Below are 24543 nucleotides of genomic sequence, written 5' to 3'. Positions count from 1 at the left end.
CGACGTAACTTGGCATGAGCTAAGATTTGCTAATGGCAGGAGGCTAAATATACATCACGGGGGCCATCCCTCTACAACAAGCACTGCATGCCCCACCCCTCCCCTTCTCGTCCTATGCACTTGATAACCTACACTATAATCCCTTACATATGAATGGTCTTATCATGTAACAAATCCTAATCCTTGATTCGCATCTTACAGTCCCCCACGAGGAAAACATGGAGAACCAAGGGCAGCTAGCTTACAAGGATGCTCTCCGCAGCCGACAGGAACATGCAGCACATGCCCCTTCGCCAGTGTGCTACGTGCCCACTCTTAAAAGGTATGCCAAGAAACGCGGCCCCAAGCTACACCGCCCGGACGAAGATCGAAGAATCCGTGGGCGAGGGGAGCAGACGCTCAAGGAGGCGCACACAATGTGGCAACACCAGTGGCACAAACCCCCAACGTATGCTCGGGCACTAGATGCTCAAGGGCAAAAAGGGCAGCTCTGGACAGGGAAGAATTCAATGAACTATTTAAAGGCATTTTGGAAACGTTGGTGGCCCGGGACTACACCATTCATGTCCCATCCGACATGTTCCATGCCCAATCCCATAGGAGCCCCACACTAGCAGAGCCCCAATCGCTCGACCACCCAGACTCGCCCCGCCTCGTACAAATAGAGTAGCCCCATGTTGTATAAAGGCTTATCAAATGCTACCTGGCCAATTTTTGCCTTTAAATGGTTCAGTATTGACATGTTTCCCAATTGTACGAACTTTTCATATCTACGTTTAATGTATTTCACGTCTTTAGCAAAAGAAAAAGCTAATCAAGCGTAGGTGATAAATATCTAAGTCAACAACATAGAATTCGCATAAGTGATGTCTCCTTGCGTTGCACTGGTTTATTATAGTTGCGGCATATACCATGCATGTACTCTCATGAAGTGACAAGTGGATGCAGGATGATACAGGTCTTTGTGCAAAAGTATTCAATGCCTGATCACCGCAAGACCATCGACCCCACAAAGAGCCGTGGCAAAGCCATGCAGCCGAAAGCAAAAATCACCCTTGCCGACCGCCCACATCACATGGCCCAAAAGCATATTCATGGGCTACGCTCTCTTTTTGGGTCAAGCTCTATAGTTGGCTCACGGCAGTCGTTATGTTGAGTGTTGAAATGACTTGTTTTTTGGCTGATTTTTGTTGTTTTTGAGAGCTGAATGGTTGATTTTATGAGATGATTGATTGATTTGGAAGTGGTTTGAGAGTGTTTTGGATGATAATGATGGTGTTTTGGAAGTTCATAATGTTTGTTGGTGGTTCTGTGATGTTTTGATAGGTTCTGTATACCTTCTGTTTTGCTCTGTTTTGGTCTGTTTTGTTCTGATTGTCTTCTGTAAGGAGGGATGGAGTATTGATTGATGAAGATTGAGATATTGTGAAAGCTTATTGAATGGTTTGTGAGAGTTTGGAATGGTTTGATAATGAGTTATGTGGTTTTGATGACCTTCTGTAACCTTCTGTAGGTCTTCAATAAGCACCAGAAGAGGCTGAAAATGAAGGAAATGGCATTGCCAAGAAGAGAAGAATTCAATGGATGTTTGTAAAGTTCCTTCTTCCACCTAGGAGTTGGAATTTCTCATAATCAAAGCCACTTTCCACAAGAAGTTCATCCCACAATGGCGGAAACACATCACCATCATGATGCATGCTCTATGTGGTGGACAGTTTCCTCTTCCTATTGAAGCAGCAGAAACTTGCATCTTGGTGGCAAACTGTTTGGGAACAAACTGAAGAGCAGAAACAGAGAGAATGACCATCCATGGAAGATTTGGCATTTATTGAAAATTTTCCAAACAACATCAAGTGGGAGATTGTGAAGAAGCTTCAGGAGTCTTGGTCTGTAGAGGTTCACAAAGACAAGAAGGAAAAAAGTTGGAATTTGTTCGTGGACGCTCAACAGCAAGATACATGGGATGCTTGGTGTACTGATAATCTTCTGTTTGTTCAATTAGCAACCCACTGGAAGTTGGTAGACAGAGTGTTTTTCACAACATACACTGTTGAAACCATTAGAAGCTGGCATTACTATGATGATGGCACCACCACAATGCTCAGACGTATGCATTTTGACACCTTCCGAACCGAATACCTTCCCCTGTGCAGTGGCATGAAAGCAGAATTCAGGGACGTTGAAAAGAAAGAAGTAGAAGAAATGTTGGCAAGAGAATCCTCCAGAGACTGAAGCCTTTTGTTAACCCTCTGTGGAGCACTAACAACCTAGTGGAGCCAACCCCCTGATGAATGACGCAATAAAGAGGCAAGCGTTAGAACGAGTCCAGAGGTACGTGAGAAGAGAGAAAGCAAAAATCAGAACCGAGAGCAAGCTCGCAGCAGAAGCCGCCTTTGACGCCCTTGCGGAACTCTTTACAGAAGTCCCAATGGCACATCAAGCCCTTCCTCCTGCTGGAGGTCCACTTCCAAGCCAGATCTGTCCTGGAAATATTGATGACAGGCCAGCGAATGTAGTCCCATTGCCAGTTTTTAAGGGAGAGTACAATGAAGACCCCGATCTTCATGTAGCAGAGTTTATGGTAGCATGTGTGGCTAACAATGCCAGAACCCCTGAGCATTGGTTAGCAATATTCCCCGCCACTTTCAAGGGCGCGGCGTTTCAGTGGTATGAGAGACAAGCAGCAGGAACTTTTGGCACATGGGATGACCTGAAGTTGGCCTTCCTCACTAAATTCAAGCGTGAAGGTTTTGAAGAGCGGATGCGAGAGGAATTTATGAACCTAAGTCAATCCTCTGGAGAAAGAGTAGAAGCTTATGTCTCACGAATGGAATCCATCCTGAAGAGATGGACTAACCATAATCTAGATGATGGCATTCAGAAGGAGGTGTTTCTCAGAGGATTACAACCAGAAGTCCATAAGTTTGTGGAGCTGCAAAGACCAACCACACTGCAAGCTGAAACAGAAGGAGCAAGACTGTACGATGAAGTGGAAGCTCGATTAGTGATGAATACAGGAAGAGGAGTCCTACCTCCTCTGTTGCCAGGAATGATGTATCCACCAAATGCAGTCCCAAGGACTGTTCCCTACCCCTACCAACAGATGTCCCCGGTATCACAGTACAGTGCACCAAATCCACAGTGGCCACAATCCATGCCTCAAATGGTGGTTCACCCACAACAACAATGGTCCCAACCAATTTCCTCACTACCAAATCAGCAGCAATAGTGGAATCCTACCAACTGGAGCTAACAACCAACAGTTCAAATAGGAGCTCTAAATCAGAACCAGAACAGAGACCCCTCTGTACCAGCCCAACCCGTTTATGCAGTGATTACAGAGACTCCTCAAAACCCTCCTGCTAGTACGTCCGGAGGAGAAAGCTTGAAGGATTATTTATCCAACTCAGTTACAAACATCAAAAAGGAGTTGATGGATGTGATTACAGAGCAACTACAGACGTTGAAAGTGAATACCGCTAGCATATCCAATGTTGCAGGAGCAGGAAGAGATGTGATGCGGTCAAACACTTGGTGTGGTAAGTGTCATCAAGCAGGCCATTTAGCCACTGAATGTACATGAAAACCAACCATCCCTGGAGCCTTCTGTTCCTACTGTTTGTGGAAGAACCATACCAAGGACATTTGCTCTCTGAAGGAGATGCATGATAGGAGAAGGAAGGAAAAAGACGCAAGATTTAACTTGCTGGAATCCAAAATGACAACACAAGATATTGGACCCAAGCCTAGAGAGTTTGGTCCTAATTTCGGACCCAGAAGATTTCCTTCCCAAAGTTACAGAGGAAGACAGTCTGGTGGTGGTCAGAGATCAAAAGTGGAATGTTACAGATGCGGAGAAAAGGGACACATCTCACCAAATTGTCCAAATCCTCGAAGGTCAGTGGATTACAAGCCCTTATGCAGTCGATGCAAAGGAGAAGGCCACACTGCAAAAGACTGTCCAAGCCCAGCCCCAGTGAAAAACAGTGCTACTGATAGTCCGTCCAAGGCCCAAGAGCCTACCTCCAATTTGGTGGAATTGGAAGTTGCTGCCATCACGCGTGCAAAGCAGAAGGAACCACCTGTCCAGAAAGAAAATAACATTCCAGCCAGAACAGTGAAGTTCAATCTTCCACCGGAAGAACAGAACAGAACAGAGCGTGACAGTGCCGTACAGAGCTCTACAGTGCCACAGAGAGTTACAGAGACAGTTATAGAGATAGGACCAGAGGTCCAGGAGACAGAAGAGGAGGAAGTGCCACAAGTGGCAGAAGTTCCTGTAATTCCTCTGTTGGAAGAAAGAAGAAAAATAAAAATGGGTGTTGCCCATTCCCTAACCGGTTAGAGAAGCCAGTGGATCCTATTAAGGAATACGATCTAGTTAGAGATCTAGATACCTTTAGACCAAACCTCACATTCCGACAATTATTGATGTTGTCACCCAGTTGCTAGAAAAGGTTCAAAAGTATATTGACAAGAAGACGTGGTTTAAGGATTGCTCCCTCAACAGCAACAAAGTCCAACAAGGCTCCATACCCTGTAAAAGAAGTGGATGTGGCTAACGCTTTCCTAGATCCGGGTACTCCAGAGACTGGCACGTGGATAGAAGGCTGCTTCATTGCAAATGCACTAATTGATGGAGGTTCATCAGTGAACATTATGACGGATGTGACAATGAAGGATCTAGGCCTACAAGGTGTGCAACCCACCCAATGGCTCATCAGACTGGCGGATCAAAGCAGAATCAAGCCTTTGGGCATTCTTCCATATGTGAAGACTACAGTGGCTGGAAAAGATTATTGGCTAACCTATTTGGTGGTGAAGCCAAACTCTTATGGTACATCCTATCCTCTGTTATTGGGCAGACCATGGCTTTTTGAAGCCCGGGATTGGTTCAAAGGATCCTTGACCTTGGGTAGAGGACCCAATAAAGTGGTGCTGAAGCTATATGGTTCTCAAAAAGGACATGGATCCACCTCCTTGGAATTATCTTTTGACTCCCCTAATGAGGCTACGGATGGAACATCAGCAGACGAAGATGCTGTCAAACAGATCCTTCCCAAGAAAACAGTGGCACATTCCTTAACAGTGGATACTATAAGCCGACTTCTAAAAGATGCAAAGCCATTATCAATGGGTGAATACTTCCTGCCTGAACCAGGAATGACTTCGGAAATCACTTCTGACAGTGAGATAGAAGCATGGATGTACTGCTCTCCCTGTTATATAGCCATAGCAGAGATAGAGACAGAGACAGGAGAGGAAACAGAGAATCTGTTCTTCTGTTACAGAGCTCCTACAGAAGCAGAAGCAGAAGCAGAAGCAGAGACAGAGACAGAAGAGGTTGGATATGATATGGACGAAGAAGGTTATGAAAATGAGCCAGAAGAATCTATTCCACCTGAAGAGGATACATTTGAGGAAGAAGTTCCAGAAGCATCAGAAACAGACGAGCTCATGCTATGGGACAGAATGGTGATGGTACCATTTGGTCTGGTAAATGGATCTTCTTATATGCAGGATCTTTATAAGACATGGGTTAAGAAGAATAAGCCGACTTTCAGCAGTGGCTCATGCCGTCCTAACCCATCCTTGCCGAAGAAAGATAATGATGATGCACCGTGCCAACAAGCACCAGTCCCACCAACCCAACAGGCATCAGAGGGTCCCTGTTATGTGACGTTCCTGGATGTGTCATCTTTAGAAGAGGAGTCTTCAAGCCAAGAGGTAATTAATTTTGAAACCAAACCCGAAACGGCTCTAATCCCATTCCAATATCTTAAGGAGCAACCTAAGTCTCCACCAAAAGAAGAAATTGGTTCTAGTGGGACATCAGAAGAGGACACCACTCCCTTGAAGGAGTCGGATCTGTATCCAGAAGCAGCCCACGGGACTTTCATCCGTGAAGTACAAGGTGAAAGGCAGTTAACCTTTGTGGATGCAGAAGGCACTGAACGCCACTTGAAGGTGGGTAGCAGCCTCCCAGAAGAGGAGTTATCAACCTTGTACAACTTGTTGAAAGAAAATTTGGACGTGTTTGCATGGTCCTACAAAGACCTAAAGGGGATTGATCCCACAATATGTCAACATCATATTGACTTGGAGCCTGATGCCAAGCCAGTACGGCAATGACAGAGGCGAATGAACCCGAATTATTCCACATTGGTGAAAGTGGAGCTGCTGAAACTTTTGGAAGCCGAGTTCATCTATCCAGTGGCAAATAGTGAATGGGTTTCACCCATCGTGGTTGTACCCAAGAAGAATGGCAAATTGCGAATATGTGTGGATTTCCGAAAGCTTAATTCCAAGACGAAGAAGGATCACTTTCCTATCCCTTTCACAGACCAACTGTTGGACACAGTGGCAGGACATGAACTTTATTCCCTTCTGGATGGATTCAGTGGATACAACCAAGTCCAAATCGTAGAAGAAGACCAATCCAAAACAACCTTCACCACAGAATGGGGGACCTACGCTTACCGAGTGATGCCATTTGGACTCTGCAATGCCCCTGCTACTTTCCAACGAGTCATGATGGCCGCATTCCAGAATCATCTGCACGACTTCATTGAGGTATATTTAGATGACTTCTGTGTCTATAGTTTGATCTGTGAACACTGGGAACACCTGGAACAATGCTTTGACCGATGCTGGGAGTATGGGATTTCCCTCAACCCCGACAAATGCATCTTTGGGGTTTCTTCTGGAGTTCTGTTGGGCCACATTGTCTCTGCACAAGGGATATCAACAGACCCTGCAAAGATTGAAAAGATCGCAGCTCTGACAGCACCCACCAACCTCAAACAGTTGAGGGGATTCCTAGGCCATGTGGGTTACTACAGAAGGTTTATAGCCCATTTTGCGACAAAGGAAACTTCCTTGCACAAGCTTTTGAGGAAAGATGCAGAGTTTACTTGGACAGAAGAATGTGACAAAGCCTTCCACACTCTGAAGCAGTGTCTGATAGAGGCACCCATTCTGCAACCTCCTGATTGGACGAAAGAGTTCCATGTACATACTGATGCATCAATTGAAGGTTTAGGTGCTGTCCTCTGCCACAAGGGCTCTTCGAAGTTGGATCAACCGATCTATTATGCAAGCCGAAAAGTCACTGATAGGGAACGGAACTACACAGTGACAGAGCTGGAGTGCTTGGCAATGGTGTTTGCCCTAGAGAAGTTTCGCCACTATCTCCTATCTACCCACTTTAAATTTTATGTGGATCATGAGGCCCTGTCCTTCTTGATGAACAAAGCAGATGTGAAAGGACGAATGACGAGATGGCTCCTTTTATTCCAGGAGTTCGACTTCGAGGTGATTACTAAGCCTGGTCGTTCCCATGTTCTGGCTGATCATCTGTCGCGTATCCCACAAACTGCAGACGAGGAGCAGGATGATCCAGACCTCCGTGATGCTTCCCTATTCTTGGTAGAAACTGTAACTCCCTGGTATGCAGACATTGCCAATCTGCTGGCAACCCAACAGTACCCTCCTGGTACTTCTAGTCGGGAAAAGAAGAAGCTTATGCTAGAATCAGTCCCCTACACCCTGCTAGGCGGTGCACTGTACAAGGAAGGCAAAGATGAAGTGCTCAGAAGATGTGTTGCAGGAGATGAGATTGGGATTGTTCTGAAGGCTTGCCATGACGAGCCATGTGGAGGTCACTTTGCAGGAGAAGCTATAGCCAGGAAGGCTCTGCTAGCAGGATATTGGTGGCCTACCATTCACAAAGATTCCTATGATTACTGTAAAAGATGTGATGCTTGTCAAAGAATAGGGAAACCCACCAAGTCAAGTGCCATGCCACTGCAACCTATCCTTCCGTTGAAGCCGTTTGAGAAGTGGGGCATTGACTTCGTAGGTCCGATCGATCCTCCTACTAGAAGGAAACAGAACCGATACATCCTTGTATGTACGGATTATGTTACAAAGTGGTGTGAAGCTAAAGCTCTAAAGCGAGACGATGGTAACAGCATGGCCCTATTCATGTATGAGAATATCATCACCCGTTTTGGTAGTCCCTTAGAGCTGGTAAGTGACAGAGGCACTCATTTCCTTAACAAAGTCATGGAAGAGTTAACATAGTTGTATAAGATCCGCCATCACAAGTCCACTCCCTATTACCCCAAAGCCAACGGCCAAGTCGAAGTCACCAATCGCATCCTCTGCTCGATTCTGACAAGAACGATTGCCGCACATCATCGTGATTGGGACGATCGACTTACAGAGGCCCTCTGGGCATACAGAACCTCCCATAAAGTAGCAACAGGACAGACACCCTTCCAGCTGGTGTATGGTACAGAAGCTGTTTTTCCTGTTGAATTGGAACTACCCTCTTTGAGAGTGGCTATCAAAGAGCGTTTGGGGGACGATGATTCACTGCAACGCCATCTCCTGCACTTGGAATGTTTGGACGAAATTCGTAGGATGGCTCTACAGTGCATGGAAGCCACGCAAGCTCGACGCAAGGCTTACCATGATAGCTTCATCAAGCACAAGGAGTTCAAAGAAGGTGATTTGGTCCTAGCCTATGATTCACGCTTTGGCAAGTTTCCTGGCAAGCTCCAACAATGGTGGATGGGCCTCTATAAGGTACTTGCCATCAACCCTAATGGCTCTGTCCAAGTGCAGACCATTGATGCCTCTGATGATCCCTTTCTGATCAATGGATATCGCCTGAAGAAGTACTTCCCTCCTTGGGGATCTTGACAATTACGGACACTTGATCATTTCCCTCGTTGGCGCGGCACTGTACTTCTTATGATGCTATTTTTGATAGCCATTCTTCAGTCAGTCCTGATGAAGTGGACGCAACCCTCTGTTCTCTCAAATCCCCCTTCCAGCCTTGATCTCTTATCCTCTATTTTCCATCAGCGACAATGGCGAGGTTGGTCTTGACACATGGTCTTTCCACTATTCCCTTGCTCAATTTGAAGAAAAAAAAACAAAACATATCGATCATGGGAGAAAATGACTTAGGTCCCTGTCATGCCGACCTATTCTCCAAGTAAAGGTGGAAACACCCTCGAGAATAGGGGAAAACAAGAAAAAAAAAAAGAAAAAAAAAACAAGAAAAAAAATTGTTATGAGAGAAAATGAAGAAATTCCCTGTCATAGCAGGCCTCGTTCCAAGAAAAGGTGGTCAACACCCTTGGGCGGGAAGCTGGCTGTGGAAAAGGTGGTAACACCCAGCAGTCCAGAAAGTGGATTCATTAATTGATATCCCTAGGATCCAATTCCGAAGCTACCTCCCTTGGTACGCTGTGTCCTGGGTCTCTCTGCAGAGCGTCTAACTGTCCTCTAGCAGATGACATGTTCCTGTCCAATAAAACGTTCGATTTGATAGCTACCTCCCTGGGTACGCCTCTTCAACAATTGATGACACGATCTTCATCGACAAACAATCGAGTGATGTGAGCTTTCATCCTAATCGGATGGGGAAGTGAGTATGGGTTGTCCTCTGTAACTATCAACAACGAGTGAGACAGAGGGTGGGTTGAGAGACCAGTCTTTTCCCTTCAAATCAAATGAGAGGTGAGAAGTGTGAATGAAGTGTTGCACGCACGGGATGGGCCTCTCAATGCACAACGCACAATTTGTTATGTGCACTGCACCATAAGGCTCCCTGGCCTTCCTTCTCGCACCGTATGCCGGCACAAGGAGTGATGCACTGTTGCACCATCAAATGCGCACAAGGCATACAATCTTTGCACAAGTGACTGTGAGGATTACATCAATGGGTTTCAGGACATGGTTGCCCTCCTGTAACTATCAACAGAGAGTGAGACAGAGGGTGGGCTGAGTGTGACTGGAGTTTCTTCAATCAATTACCGAGAGGTGAGAGTGAGGGACGTTACGACACTTGGAGTCAGGTATGTTCCAGTTTCCCTGTGCACCCACGGGATGGGTCTTTACCGTCAACACAAGACACGTCACCCTGTTCTATCCACCGCACTGTAAGGCTCCCTTGCCTTCCTCCTTGCACTTATACCAGACGGGTTGGATGCACTAATGCACCATCAACTATGCACCCTGGCATACTCTTTTTGCACCATTCCCCCCTTGTTGATTCCTCAACCGGGCATGAGATATGGGTTTCCATCATTATTCCTCGAGTGATATTAGTCATGGGGCGAGTGACAGTTCTTTTATTCCATTTGCGTGATTGTGAGTTAAGTGCAATATCCCTCATCATCGACAATGCATTTTTTGCGATTCTTTCCATCAGCTACCTCCCTGGGTGCTGCCGTGTGGTCCCTTCCATGACGGACGTGTGCCGAGAAGATGCCTTGGTCCCTCCAGCGCCGACAACAACACTGGACGTGCCATCGACACTCAACCTTGCTTCTTAACGAAATGGGCCAAGTTTTTCTAACCCTCCCCCTTTGGTTTCTTCGTGACGGTCATGCTTTAAGTGTGGAGACGTTAGTGGATGGTCTGTGGCGTGGTCCTAGGTCCCTGTTGCTCGGTTAACCCTATCCGTTAAGGTCTTAAGTGTGGGGACGCGTCTCTACGCGTCTACATTACAGACCCTTCTGCATATGCCTTACCCTGCTCATGCATGTATGCCATGACTTGCTTTTACCCTACGGGGATCCCTTTCCATCTACCCGGTTATGTTCCACCCACCCTTGGGGTTGTTCCCTTACAGTTTTCCTTCATTCCTTGATTTTGAGGTCCTACTATGTGAATGCACGCTACGTTCACCGAAGTCCAAATCCAACCTTATAGCCCTATTCCTCCGTTGAACTAACCATTTTTCCTTTTTTACCTACCCCTGTTCCGGTGCACGGTTTTTGAGTTATTAATTTTTGAATCATTTTGCGCAATTTAGCCGGTTTTTCATGTGAACGCGCTTTTTTTGATTTGGAACCATGCTCTGACGTCATAGCCCTGACAACCACTTTTCCCCTGACATTTTTCCTTTTTAGTCCGTGTCATTCTGCTCCACGGTTTGTCCAATATTAATTTTCCAGTTTTTTACACCTTTTTCGTGCGTATTTTTGATATTTTTCCATGTGAACCTGCCCTGTTTGCATCCGAATTCCCATTTGATTTGACAGCTGTGTCCCCTGTGCCTTCCCCCACCTTTTTCCTTTTTCCTCCATCCTCTTTCGACTTCCGGATTTTTACTTATTAAATTTTTAGTGAGTTTTCGGGCGTCTTTTTGGAGTTTTTTGCATGTGAACCCCTTCTACTTCCACCGGAACTGCAGTTTCATGTGCCAACCATGTGCCACTCCTTCCTATGGACATTTTTCCTTCTTACTACATGTCATTCCGGCGAACGGTTTGTCCGATATTAATTTCTGATCCCATTTTCGGGTTTATTTTTTGGGTTTTTCCCACATGAACGCGTCTTATCTTAGTCGAAATTCTGTTTTGATGTGATAGGATTGTCGAGCACGTCTTTCTGCACAGTTTTCCTTTTTTTTGCACCTCGTTCCGATGCACGGATCTTTCGATATTAATTTTTAATTGCGTTTTTTGGTTCGTTTTTTTGGGTTTTTTGCATGTGACCGCCCTTTCCCCCCCCCCGGAACCTCCGTCGCATATTTTTCTTGTTTTTCCCCTGTCGTCCTGCCCATTTTTTGTTTTTACGCTATTTCGTTTTGACGTCCGGATTGGGAGTTATTAATTTTTCTTTCTTTTTACGTGTATTCGCGCGCCCATTTTGCGCGTGAACGCGCCCTTTTTTCGATTTTACGCATCTCCACGCGCCCCGGTCATGTCCGCATGACCCGTACCGTCATCCCGGTGCCATTTCAATCCCGTCACGGCAAATTTTTTTACCCCGCCCCGCGCAAGTGCGCGGGACGGGGGTACGCATCCCTTTCCTTGGGCACCCCCTACCCTACCCTACCCTATCCCACCCCTACCCCTACCCCTGCCCATCCCCTCCTACCCCTACCCACCCTTCTTTCTCCCCGACCTTCCCTCCCCACCCTAACCACCTTCTCCCTCCCCCTTCCCTGCGTCTCTCTTTCTTCCCTCCTCCTCCCTCTTCTTCCCCCCTTCTCCCGCCGTCACCACCCTGTGGGCCGTCGTCCCTCTGCAGTGCCCCGCCGCCTGGAACGCCGCCTGGAACGCTGCCTGGCACGCGCCCCGCCGCCTGGACCGCGCCTCCACCCGCCACCTCTTGTGCGGCCTCCTCCACCCGCCGGCCCCACCTCCTCCTCCACCCACCTTCCCCTCTTCTTCCTCCCCCTCCTCCTTCTCCTCCTCCTCCTTCCCCCACCACCTCCCTACCAGGTTAGCCACTAACCTCACGTAGTTAACACTAATCTATGTTTAGTTAAAACTAACCTCGCTTAAGTTCAACTAACCCAACTTTAGTTGGATTAACCCCCATTTAGTTAACTTAACCCCATTCCAATTAACCTACCTAATTGTAGTTAGCAACTAACCTAACTAGGGTTAGGATTCCACTAACCTAGCTAGGGTTAAGTTCTAACTAACCTAGCTAGGGTTAAGTTCTAACTAACCTAACTAGGGTTAGATTTTCACTAACCTACATGTAGTTAGTCTGACTAACCTAACTCAGATTAGTTCCACCCCCACTAACTAACCCTAGGTTAGTTAGTCTCCCCCTGGTTAGTTAGGACTTGCCTAACTAACTAAATTGACTAACTAACCCTAGACTACCTTAATTGACCTAGCTTACCTAGACTAACTCACACTAACTTAATCAACCTTGACTAACCCGACTATACCAGATTTGACTTACATGACTTACCCAGACTAACCAGACTTCACTGACTTACTTCTAACTTACTTATCTGATTAACATGATTTATATGATTTAATTAATTTCTAAATTAATTTTCCCATCAAAATAATTCAGAAAAAATTCTAAAAATTCCCTTTGCTTTTTGCCGATTTTTGGGAGTTTGTCTGCTGGAAATTACCCACCCTAAAATTTTTGAAAATTACACATTTCCCAATTTATCCCCCAAATTACCAACAAATGTAGAAAATTCATTTAAAAATAGTCAAAAACTTATAAAATAATTTCTGAAAAATTCTCAAAAATTCCCCTCACCCCCCTTGACCATTTTTTCATTTATTTTTCACTTTAAAAAATTATCATACATGGTACAAAAAAAAAACCAACAAACCAACAAACGAAAATTTCCCTTAACACTCTCTATTTTATTTGCATAGACCCCATTGTGAATATTTCCTCCATATTCATGTGTTGTTTATATTAATTTTCCTATTATTATTTTTATTCTTATTTTAAAAAAAACCAACAAACAAACAAACAAAACCAACAAAACACATCCACAGCCCCTAATAACCACACAAACAAAATAACCAACCATAAATAATCACAAATTACAAAAATTAAAAAACCAACAACAACCAAATCAACCCACCCACTAAGGTGTTGTGTTTGTTGTTCGTCAGTGATCTTTACTTTTTCTTTACTAGATTCACTTCTTTTGGGAGACTCTTCCGTGCGCATTTCTGCATTACATACACACCCCTTCTAGGTATTTATTTTATGTGTTTTATTTCTTTTCATTTCCCCCTTAATCACATATTAATTGTTAAAATGAACTCTTTATTCACCCACAGTTCCACGCACATTCGCGCTCAACATACATATACTTTTTAATTAAAATAACCCCGCCGTTCACTTAGCACGCGCTACGTGCGCTACAGAGGCACTTTAACTTTTATTTAAAATGAACCAGCCGTCACATGAGCACGCGCTGGCAAAAAAACGCTCCACATCACCTTAATTTGTAATCAATGAATTTGCATTTAGAGACCCAGTCGGGTATTGAAGTCCGAGAATCGCATTAATGCACCGCTTCACCTAATAATTGGTAATTTAATTTCTAATAAGGAACCGTCGTTTTCTTGCTAAGGTTTATCACCTAATAAAAATTCACCCATTCTTAATAATTTATTAAAATGAACCCTTCATTAAATTAATTCCCCCTCACTGCACTTAATTCCCCTTTTTAATGAACCGTTTCGTGGGATGGGTATGCGCAGTCATTAGAGTTATTTTCTTGGTCCAGTCCTGGTTTATCACCGATGTAGTATTGATATGTATCGGATATGGTATTGTTTTGGTTTACTGTCTTTGTTACGGTTACGGGTACGGTATGCAGTTTTTTTCTTTTATTGCCTGTTACGGGGTTCAAGGTGTTTGTCTGATGCATCGCATGAAGCTTTCGGTCGCATTTGTCTCAAGCTCATGTCGAATTTTTTCTAGGATGTGGTTTGCTTGGGGTTAGTTGGTCGACTCACATTTTTTTTGTTTGGTTATTCTCTTATCCTTGGTTTTTTGTCTGTTGCTTTGCAGGCATTCTCCTTGATTGTCTGTGTTTGTGGTGTGTGTGTAACCATCTGAATGGCGCCTTCTCATGCTCCTCCCCCTATCTAGTACGTCCCATTAGTTAGTAGGGATTACTTTTCCCTACTTACTTTTGAGCCTCTCACGAAGGCGGGCCTTGCTGCTTTTGTGGCTACTTCTTTTCCATTGCTTCCAGAGGATCCGTCGTTATGTGATGAGTTCCTGGCCTCTTACAATAAGAAGACAAGATTAGTCCAAGGAATTTCTATGACTTTGACACCTCGAGGCTTAGGGAAGGCTCTGTCTCTATCCTTTAAAGGTGAACCTTTTGTGACCACTCGTCAGCTTTTCTCTAATGAAGAGATTCTGAAGCTGTTGCAAAAGCAGACAAGGGAAATGCTGGATGTTAAGAAGGTAATTAACTCTTCAGGAGTTTCCTTTTCTATGATCACTGATCCCGTATGGAAGACGATCTGTCAGTTTCTCCAGGACAGGTTTATGCCTGCCAAAACGCCATCCCAGTACTTGTCCAAAGAGCTTTTTACAGCTTCCAGGATGGTGTTGAAAGGAGTTGCTATTGATTGGAGCACTTACCTCCTCACTAAAATGGATCAGCATTTCGTCAAAGTCACCAGGGGTAATGTTACCAATGTCACATATGGATCATATTTGTCTGCCTTCTTGACCTATTCAGGTTTACAGAAGACTATGCCTCCACCTCCTCCTCCACCTTCAGAAGAGTTAGAACCCATTGACATAGAGGATGATGATTCTCCGCCTCCCCTGGTCATACAACGCAAACGCTTAAAGTGGGTAGCGGATAAAGCTCCTTCCGTACTTCCTTCAGTGCCTATCCCTGCTACTTCTGGCAGTGATCTCCCTGGGTATCTCACTTGTACTAACCTGTTCCGCGCACATCGAGAAGGATCATTGGACATATCAGTTCCCTCCCTGAACAATCTAGTCTCAGGAGATGCGATTCCTTTCCTCTGTAAAGATATTCACAGTTCCATTGAGTTGTCAGTGACAGCCTGTGTTCAACAGCTGTACGCGTCCTTTTATGAAGAGCTCATGCAGTCTAAGGACCAGTTGCATAAGGCAACATCCGAGTTAGCTTCTGTTAAGGATACCCTAGCAGATTTGTTCAAGCAAATGGAACAACAAACCCAACTGGTTGCCACCCAACGTGATGAGATCTCTTCTTTGAAGATCCAGTTATTAGAGGCTCAATCCCAAGTTACTAGCCTTTCAGAGGAGAAGGAGAGGATGTCTAGAGAAGCACAGGAATTCCAAGCTATCTTCGATGACAAACTTTCAGCTTTACAGACTACTAATGACACAGTGGCCAACCAAGCCTCCCAAATCCAGCAGTTGCAAGATCACCTTGCAAAGTCCCGCTCTGTTCCTCCAAGCCCTAATGTTCCCTTGATTCCTTCTCTTTCCCAGCAGGACTTGGCTGCTCTTCAGAGACAAGCTACTTTGTGCCCTCTATTCCAAGATAAAGTGGAAAGATTGCAGTCCCGAATGGACTTATTATGGTCTATCTTTGAGCAGTTTCAGGAATCTGTTTTACCAGACCATTCTTTCTTTGTCCACTACCACTTACAGAAGTTGGTTTTCTATATGAAGCTTTCCACGATGGATTTACCTCTTCCAGAGGATGGCTTGAGTGGGGCTTGGTCTGCTGAGTTGTTGACAGAGGTAGTACGAATGGTGTTTGAAGATTCTGTCACGCCAGATACCATGTTGATGTCATACATGTATCTACGGGGATACTTGTTAATTCCAGATGAGGTGGATATGGCATGGTATGTGGGGGATGTGGTCTTACAGGCTGTTTTGTGTGTTAATCATTTGGAGTTGCGCATAGCTGACATGTTCCAGAGTTATTCCTCCAAAGTAGCTGATTGTCATGATAATTCGTGGCATCCCATGATTGATTCGGTGGTCCTAAATCAAAGAAAAAATACAGCTCCTACCTTTGCCCAGAGTACTAATCAACTGAGGATGGATCTCTTAGCCTATCTTTCAAAACATAATCCATTTGATGCTACCTTCTTTGATGCCTATCATAGACGATCTCTCTTAGGACCTTCTGTTCCTACCCTCCTCTCTTACCAACAAATGGCTCACCGCTATGCTATATATCTTTCCCTTTGTCAATGTAATTCCACCATTATTTTACCCCTTCTTTTCCAACCTTCATGTTTCCCTCAAATTCCCATTTTTACATATTGTTCCTTTATTGAGGATAGGGTATTTTCCCCTTCTCCGCCCTGTCCTTCTCCATCCATTAATGTACCCTCCACATTTCCTATTTATCAGTTAACACCCTTCCTTAGTGATTCCCTACAAATTTCTGCCACTCCTTCTTTAACCTTTTCTTCTTTTTATGATTTTTCCTATCCCTCCCTTCATCCACTCTTCCTTATTCCATTACCCTCTCCTAACACTTCTATATCTCAACCACCTCAGTTGGTTAGTGACTGTGACGGGTTTGATAATCAGATTTCCAGAAGAAGGGGATGGAGTTCGGATGATTGCCTTACAGGACCTCAGATCAATTGGCCAGTAATTCTAGGAGAATGGACAGCTGTCAGTCAAGCTTATCAGAACTATGTTCATTTTGCTCAGCAGTATTCACAGTCAGCAGATCCCTCAGTGAGATTAACTGCTCATTTTGCTTCGTACTTGGCGTATATGCATAGGCACTCTCATAATGATTCCAAGCCTATTCCAAAGTTGTGCATGAATGTCAATGTAAGCATTGATTCCCAGCAGCTGGATATATTGTATTTTCATGCCCTCTGTTTGCCTAGCAGATACCTGGTCCTGTTGGAAAGGATGTGCTGTCTTCAGTTTTTTCAAAATCCTCCCAAAAACTTTGTAGATGAATCCTTGTCTATGGATCATTTCCGACAACATCAATCTTTTAAGAGGGATCATCTTCATTGATACCTTTCCAATGTATAGTGGAAGCTTTTTAATGAAAATCTCTCTTTTTGGATGAGTTATTCAGATGGTTGTGTTGTGTATTAGTGTTTGTGTTGTGAGTTCATTTATGTCATACGAACGTGGTGGTTTCCTATTGGATTTCGTGTACGAGCTACATTTTGGAGATTTGTGGTGATGGGGTCGTGGTTGGAGAATTGAAGCTGATGCTGATGAAGAAGAAGCAAACTTTTCTATCCTTTACAAATTTGTTGTGATTTTTAGTTTACTAAGCAGTGTTAATGTATAAAGGGTTTTCCTTTCTTTATATTTTTATATCAGAAACAGGTTATAAGTTGGGGTCGTGGTGAATGGATTCTTTTTAAAAAAGATATTGACGATCAAAGTTGAGCTTTTCCCTGCACTTGTATTCCCTTTTTCCTGGGTCGTGAGGACGCTTCCTTATTAAGTGTGGGGATATGTTGAGTGTTGAAATGACTTGTTTTTTGGCTGATTTTTGTTGTTTTTGAGAGCTGAATGGTTGATTTTATGAGATGATTGATTGATTTGGAAGTGGTTTGAGAGTGTTTTGGATGATAATGATGGTGTTTTGGAAGTTCATGATGTTTGTTGGTGGTTCTGTGATGTTCTGATAGGTTCTGATTGGTTCTGTATACCTTCTGTTTTGCTCTGTTTTGGTCTGTTTTGTTCTGATTGTCTTCTGTAAGGAGGGATGGAGTATTGATTGATGAAGATTGAGATATTGTGAAAGCTTATTGAATGGTTTGTGAGAGTTTGGAATAGTTTGAGAATGAGTTATGTGGTTTTGATGACCTTCTGTAACCTTCTGTAGGTCTTCTGTTCTGTTCTGTTCTGTTCTGTGACTGTTCTGTATGCTTCTGTATGTGTTCTGATGGATGAGAGTGTAGCTTGGGAAAGTTTTCTAGCCTTGGAAAGAGGTGAATACAAGTGCAAAAGAGCTGAAAGAAGTGGAAGAAGTAGCTGCTGAAGACTCAAGTGAAGACTAGAGTGAAGTGACAGTAGTGAGCTATGAAAGGACACTGTAGTGGCTCTGGTGACTCTTCATATCAAACATACCTCTTGGGAGGGGTATCCACGACCTAAGAGGGATTATTGAGGGTGATTTTTGAGAGATTGTAGTGAGGACATGATGTATTATTGATGGAGAGAGAGAGAGAGAGAGTCAGAGATAGCCAATTCTACTGAAACAGAGTGACTGTATAAGAGAGATTGAGAGAGAAGATTATGAAGATATTGAAGATGAATACTATGTGATGTATTTCCATTCAAAGATGGTGTATTCCTTTGCTTTCTTTGTTCTATTGATGGATTTTATGAAGATATTGAAGAATATGGTTGATTCTATTAAAAACCGTGGGAGATCTACATGATGCTGCATGAAGATTTGTTGTGCCTGGTGTTCTTTTCTTCATTGTGATCATATGAAACATGATAAGCAAGCTTGTTGATGTTACAAGATAGATTTTCTTGCAAGAGAATTCCCTTTTCCTTGGTGTTCCTCTTGGGGCTCCACTCGTTACCTCAATTGTACCAACATCGCGTGTTTTGCAAGGAGGTTTGCAATATCTCAAGCATATCTCCCCATCTCAACAACTGCTTCTCTAACAACGAGGCTAGGGCACAATCATCACTGTAATATCCATTTCTTGAGCCTTCAAAGCTTGACATTTTCCAACCCATTGAAAGGCTGATAGCCTCAACATATTGTAATGGTTGTACTCAGGCAAGTCCCAAAAAAGAAAAGAAAAAAAAAAGAAAAAAAGAGAGAACAGAACGAAAGAAAGAAAGAAAGAAAAAAACACAAGAAAAAGAAACAAAAAAAGAAAGAAAGAAAGAAAGAAAGAAGAAAAAAAGAAACGAACGAAAAAATAAGAAGCACCCACGATCACAGCACAACACATAGGGGTCCTCAAATTAGGTACGTCCAGTGACCTTGGTCGATCAGCTCCGTCCCTAGTCCCCTAGCCCTTTAGCATCACCCACAATTGTTCAGGGCACATCAAGGGCAGGACATACCTAGGGAGCTTGTCTCGCCTATGGTTAGGCATGTCACCCTGACCCACTTGCACAATTCTCTCTTGCACTCTGCCTTAGTACCATTGCAATCAGTGGTGGTAAGCATCGCACGATTGGCCATGAAAAGTGCACCGTCCTCATCAAGCAAGTCCAATAGCTTCCAGCTATACCGAAAGTGTGATGTCCCTGTATTCAATTATGATACGTCATGCAGTCACAATGCAAAGGATGTCTCATATACCTTCATGTGTACTTCTTCTCAACATGGACAACTTTGCTTCATCCACTCATTGTTACGAGAAACTAGCCCACGGTCTTCTAACTACGTAATATCTAAGTATGCATGAGTACTTACATAGTATTTGCACCGAAGTATATACACAGTTTGGGTCCTCAAGTGCAGGACAATACTCTCATCTTGCTTAGAGTTTGACATGTCTCCCAAACTAATCAAATATGTCTTGTGCACGATAAGAAGACTAGCACTACCCCTTAGGGAGAGACCACATGACATGTTTTCAAATTGCAGGTATTGAAGCCTCCAACGACATTTCAATCACTCTTTAGTGACACCCAACTCTGAATGCTTATCCCTTACCATCCGACAAGCCCGCAAAGAATCGTCATGTGTAGCATCTCCAATACACCTACACTTGTGCTGGCCATCAATGCAATCCCCAACACAGAACAACCCTACCATCGACTCCAACAACCCTTCCACCAGCCACCTTGGCAACCAACAGGCCCCCAGGACCTTCTGCCACACCACCACCAACACTCCTCCACGGAAACCATAGGCGTCCTTGTCACCCACATCTTCGGTGCATGCTAACACCTGCTACCTATGACGGCGAGTGCCATGGGACTGGCACTCGTCTAGGAGGGGGGTAATGTTAACCCTCAAACAAATGAAGGAGGAAAATCTGGAAAAGCTAAAGCAGAAGACAAAGACAAAGGCCAAGGCAAAGAGAAACGGAAGACAAAGACACACAAGGAGAAGAGTCCTAAATAAGGGAGAAAGACGCACAAGGAAAAGCGCAAGTCAAAACTTTTGTAAAAGAGCGCAAGCGCATCATGGTTTAATTCAAGGAGCGCCAGGCTCTCACCCGTGCAATTTGTAAATGTAGACGGACGGTGGAAAGGAATCTAGGAAGACAGAAGAACAATGGGAAAAAGGGCCTAGGCTACGGCCGGCCATGTAAAAAAGAGGAAAAGGGAATGACCGCCCAAAAGGGATTTAGGGTTTTGTATATAAAGTTGAAAAGTGAATGAGAAGCTCATTCTTGTGTGTGGCCAAAAGTAGCTCTCCTCTTCTTCTTCTTCTTCTTCTTCTTGCTTGCTTGAGCTTGTGCATGAGAGAGGGAGTGTGAGAGTGTGAGGGAGTGAGTGTGTGAGGGTGAGGGACCGTGGGGTGGAGAAGCTCTCCATCTTCTCCTCTCTTCTTCTCTTCTCTTCTCTTCTCTTCTCTTGCTCGCGGCAATGGAGCTTGGAGCTTGGAGCGGGAGGATCGAGCTTGCTTGAAGCTTGCACTTGGATTGTGGAGCTACTGGAGTGCGCGGGAGAGGAGGTAACTCGAACGGCACGGAGGTAAGCTCACTACACCCGTAGATATGGATGGCACGTCGGTTATGTGAGAGGTAGCCATTAGTGCTCGGCTTGGAACGCTTGAAACAATAAGCAGTCCGTGGGTCTTGGCAGATGAGTGAAAGCTCCCACAGGTTTGGAGCTCTTGGACATGTCTGGAAGACTTCATTAGAGCATAGGTATGCTCAAGGAGACATTACATTGGTTGTCATGCTTATGGGCTGAAGTTTGTTGACAAAAACACTCAAATCTAGAAGCATTTACTAGGCTGGAAAACTGTCATGAATCTATGGACAGCAAGCATTGTTTACACTTGAAGCATCACATGACATTGCTTGGTTCATGTCAAATGTATGACTTGGGATATGTCTACTGAATGTGTGGAGGACTAAGAAAAGCACGAAGTACTATTGAAAAGTGAATTTTGGAGATTTAAATTAATGCAATTACATTGTCTTGGTTGGGTACAAATTGTAAATGCAATCTATGACTTGGCTTCTTGAAGATATAGTGTCTATGGTTGTATGTATGGTCACGTATTGACCCCAACACACTAAAGCAAATGTATGAAGTGATTTGAAGACATTTCGTAGCTAGATAAACTTTTTTTTGTAGAGTATTTGTTGATTGCAACCTGCAAGCAAGATATTTGACACTTGTACTTGATGTGTATGCACTAATATGTACCCGAATGATCATGTATGGAACCATATATGTACTAGCAGATATTTTGGAGGTTTTGGATCATGCATGACATGTATACATCTCAATTTTAGCTTTGAATTAGCTACTGGTCACTGACAGTTTACAGATTTCAAACTGCATGTATGTACTGTGACAATAAGGTTGCATGATACAAAGTATACAGAAACTACATGGTCTATGTATTGATGGATGTACCTAAGGGTTATGCCACATATTTGTGGATGGTTTTGAGATGTTGATGGGATGAAATATCCTGGTTTTAATAGTGAATTTGTTGTAGAAAACTGTCATAAATAGTCAAGGATTGTAGTTGGTCAGTGAGACTTGTTGGCTTGCAGGTAGTCAAATAGACATTGTCTTGCAACATGGAAAATACACAGGGCATTGACAACATTACCCAAATTGTTGGTGAGAAGTTGGATAACAATAATTTTTCATTGTGGAAATTCAGAATGAAGAACTTTTTTGGTTGGCAGAGGATATTGGAATCTATGCACTAGTGATGAGGCTAAACCTAAATTTCCTGAACGGCCGACACATGATCAAAGAAGAGCTCATAAATAGTGGACAGAGAGAGCATGCAAAGTGCTACATTCATTTTCCTTATGTATATCTAATGCCATGGAAATATAGATCACTGGATGTGATTCCTCGAAGGATGCTTGGGACATACCACCACTAGTGAGAGATCTAGTTAGAGTAACCAAGAGAAAGGAAAGAGTGTTGAACTAAGCCAAGAATTGGTGGACATAAAGCTAGAGCTAGCCAAGCTCCAGGAAATGATTAGAAGATCTGTGCAACCTCACGTGCAATGTGTCCATTGTGGAGGAAACCACCCCCCCTCCAAGCTGAGTGCATAGATCCTAGATCCAAACATTGTGCCAATTGCTGTGGCAATTACCATATCTGTAGCTTTACAACTAGCCATACAACTTGGGGAATAAACTACTAGAATTTGAAAGGGGAGCTCCATTATCTCTCTCACTGCCAAATGATCCCAAGCCAACTATCCCCAAAATGGACATTAATCCTATAGGCATACCTAGACCACTTGGACCCTTCGTGACCCATCCACTGAGTGATGCTCCAATACATTATGTACAAGAGCCAAATGAGGATGAGACATATGTAAACCCTTATGTCTCGTATGACAATGAGGGAAATCCTATCTTAATGGAATTTAGACCAGTATGGGTGATGGCATTAGGTCAAGGAAGGGGTAGAGGCCTAGGCAGGCAAAGCTAAGACTAAATCTCATGCTAGACATGTAGCCACCTAGGGCATATCTCATCTCCTTGCCCCAAATGAGAACAAGGTAACCAAGAAAAGGCTGAGTTGAGATGCCCCGAGTGTGAAATCACTCACTTATATGCTAATTTCCTAAGTGAAGACCGTCTACTGGCTCATCCATCGTACCTTCTATACCTTTGGAATTGTTTGGATTCAAAACACTTGATGGTGAGGCCACTCCCATCTTGTTGAACGTCATGACTAGAGCACAACAAAGTAGTCCAGTATTTCATTACTAGGACCTAGCAATCTAGATGTAGTCTCAATAGGAAAAAAGACTCATCGAAGGAAGAAAAAGAGGGCTGACGCCAAAGTGACACTAAAAATGGATAGTACGACCACACTAATGAGAGGAAAGAAAGTGGCAGATGCAAAGGTTGAGACTTCAGCACCTACAACAATGGAGAAGGGGAGTGCCAAGGTTGGGGAATATCCTAATCCAAAGCTCCAATTGGACATAGTTGACAAGATTAAAGAGTGGGTGAGAGAAGCCTAAGAGCATCTAAAGGATGCTAAGCCCATCCTAGAAGATGAGATCAATGAGTTCTCTAGTGTAAGCGCACATGTCTCACTGACACACATAAACTCAAGAGATGCGTGGAACCACGAAGACAAGGATTAGGACGCCATTGGTAGGGAAGCTGCCCAAGACCAGTGGCAAAAACATATAGGGAACGATGAAAGGCAAGTGACTAATGGCTTGCTTGTTACGATATTGTTATCATCCCTTGTAATGTTGCCGATGTGGGATTTGCTTAGGCAAAACCCTTCATTATGGTGATAATTAAAGTAGTGGGTAGAGGGATCTAACGAGCTAGTTGTAGCCGACTTGCATGACCATGATGTAGCCACATAGATACCCAGCCCCACATTGAACTTAGTGCCTAAGTCCTTGCATGTGAATGCTTTTTGGAAAGGCACAAAGATGCAAGCGGTCCTACCAGTGGGTGGAAACACTAGGAGATGCCACAAGAAAGGGGATTGTAGACACAAGAGTGGGAGTCAGTGTGCTTAGCCATGCGGTTCTGCAGGTTTGGGGTAACCCGCTAGTGGAGACAACAAGGTTTAATGTCATGTTGGCTAATGGCATAAAGTTTAAGACATTTAGAGTATTGAAGGGATAGCCCTTGAAGATAGCAAGTTTCCAGTTCTTGGTGAACTTCATCATTTTGAAGGGAGTATACTACAATATCTTGCTAGGTTGACCATGGATGAGGAATGCATGAGTAATCAAAGACTAGGGTAATGGTATCATATTCCTAGGTAATAGATTGGAGATAGGATACATGGAAGACCATGCCAATCAACTTAGATGCCATCTACTCTATCTTGAAAGGAGACACCCAAGCCAAGAATTTTTGTGGACCATTAATCAAGTGCATTCCCTGCCCTAAAGACGAGTAGGATTGGATGCATGTGCTAGCCACCATCGACCTATCATTTTCAAATGAGGAAGAAGATTATAAGCAAGTTTGGAAGAACAATCAGTCAGTCTTATAAAGACATCGCACCTCATATTCCAAGGGATAAGACCCTACCATTAGTGCCACTCTATATGATGGCCAAAAACGCTAGAAAACAAGAAATACCCATCCCTTTCCATATCCTACCTAATAGGCTTGAGATCTAGGGAATTCTTGAGTACCTAACAAGGGAGCTAGTTGG

Source organism: Lygodium microphyllum, chromosome 9 (genome assembly GCF_053477565.2).
Source record: "Lygodium microphyllum isolate KBCC chromosome 9, Lygodium_microphyllum_v1.1.10, whole genome shotgun sequence".
Classification (NCBI taxonomy): domain Eukaryota; kingdom Viridiplantae; phylum Streptophyta; class Polypodiopsida; order Schizaeales; family Lygodiaceae; genus Lygodium; species Lygodium microphyllum.
This window is presented reverse-complemented; position numbering follows the sequence as displayed.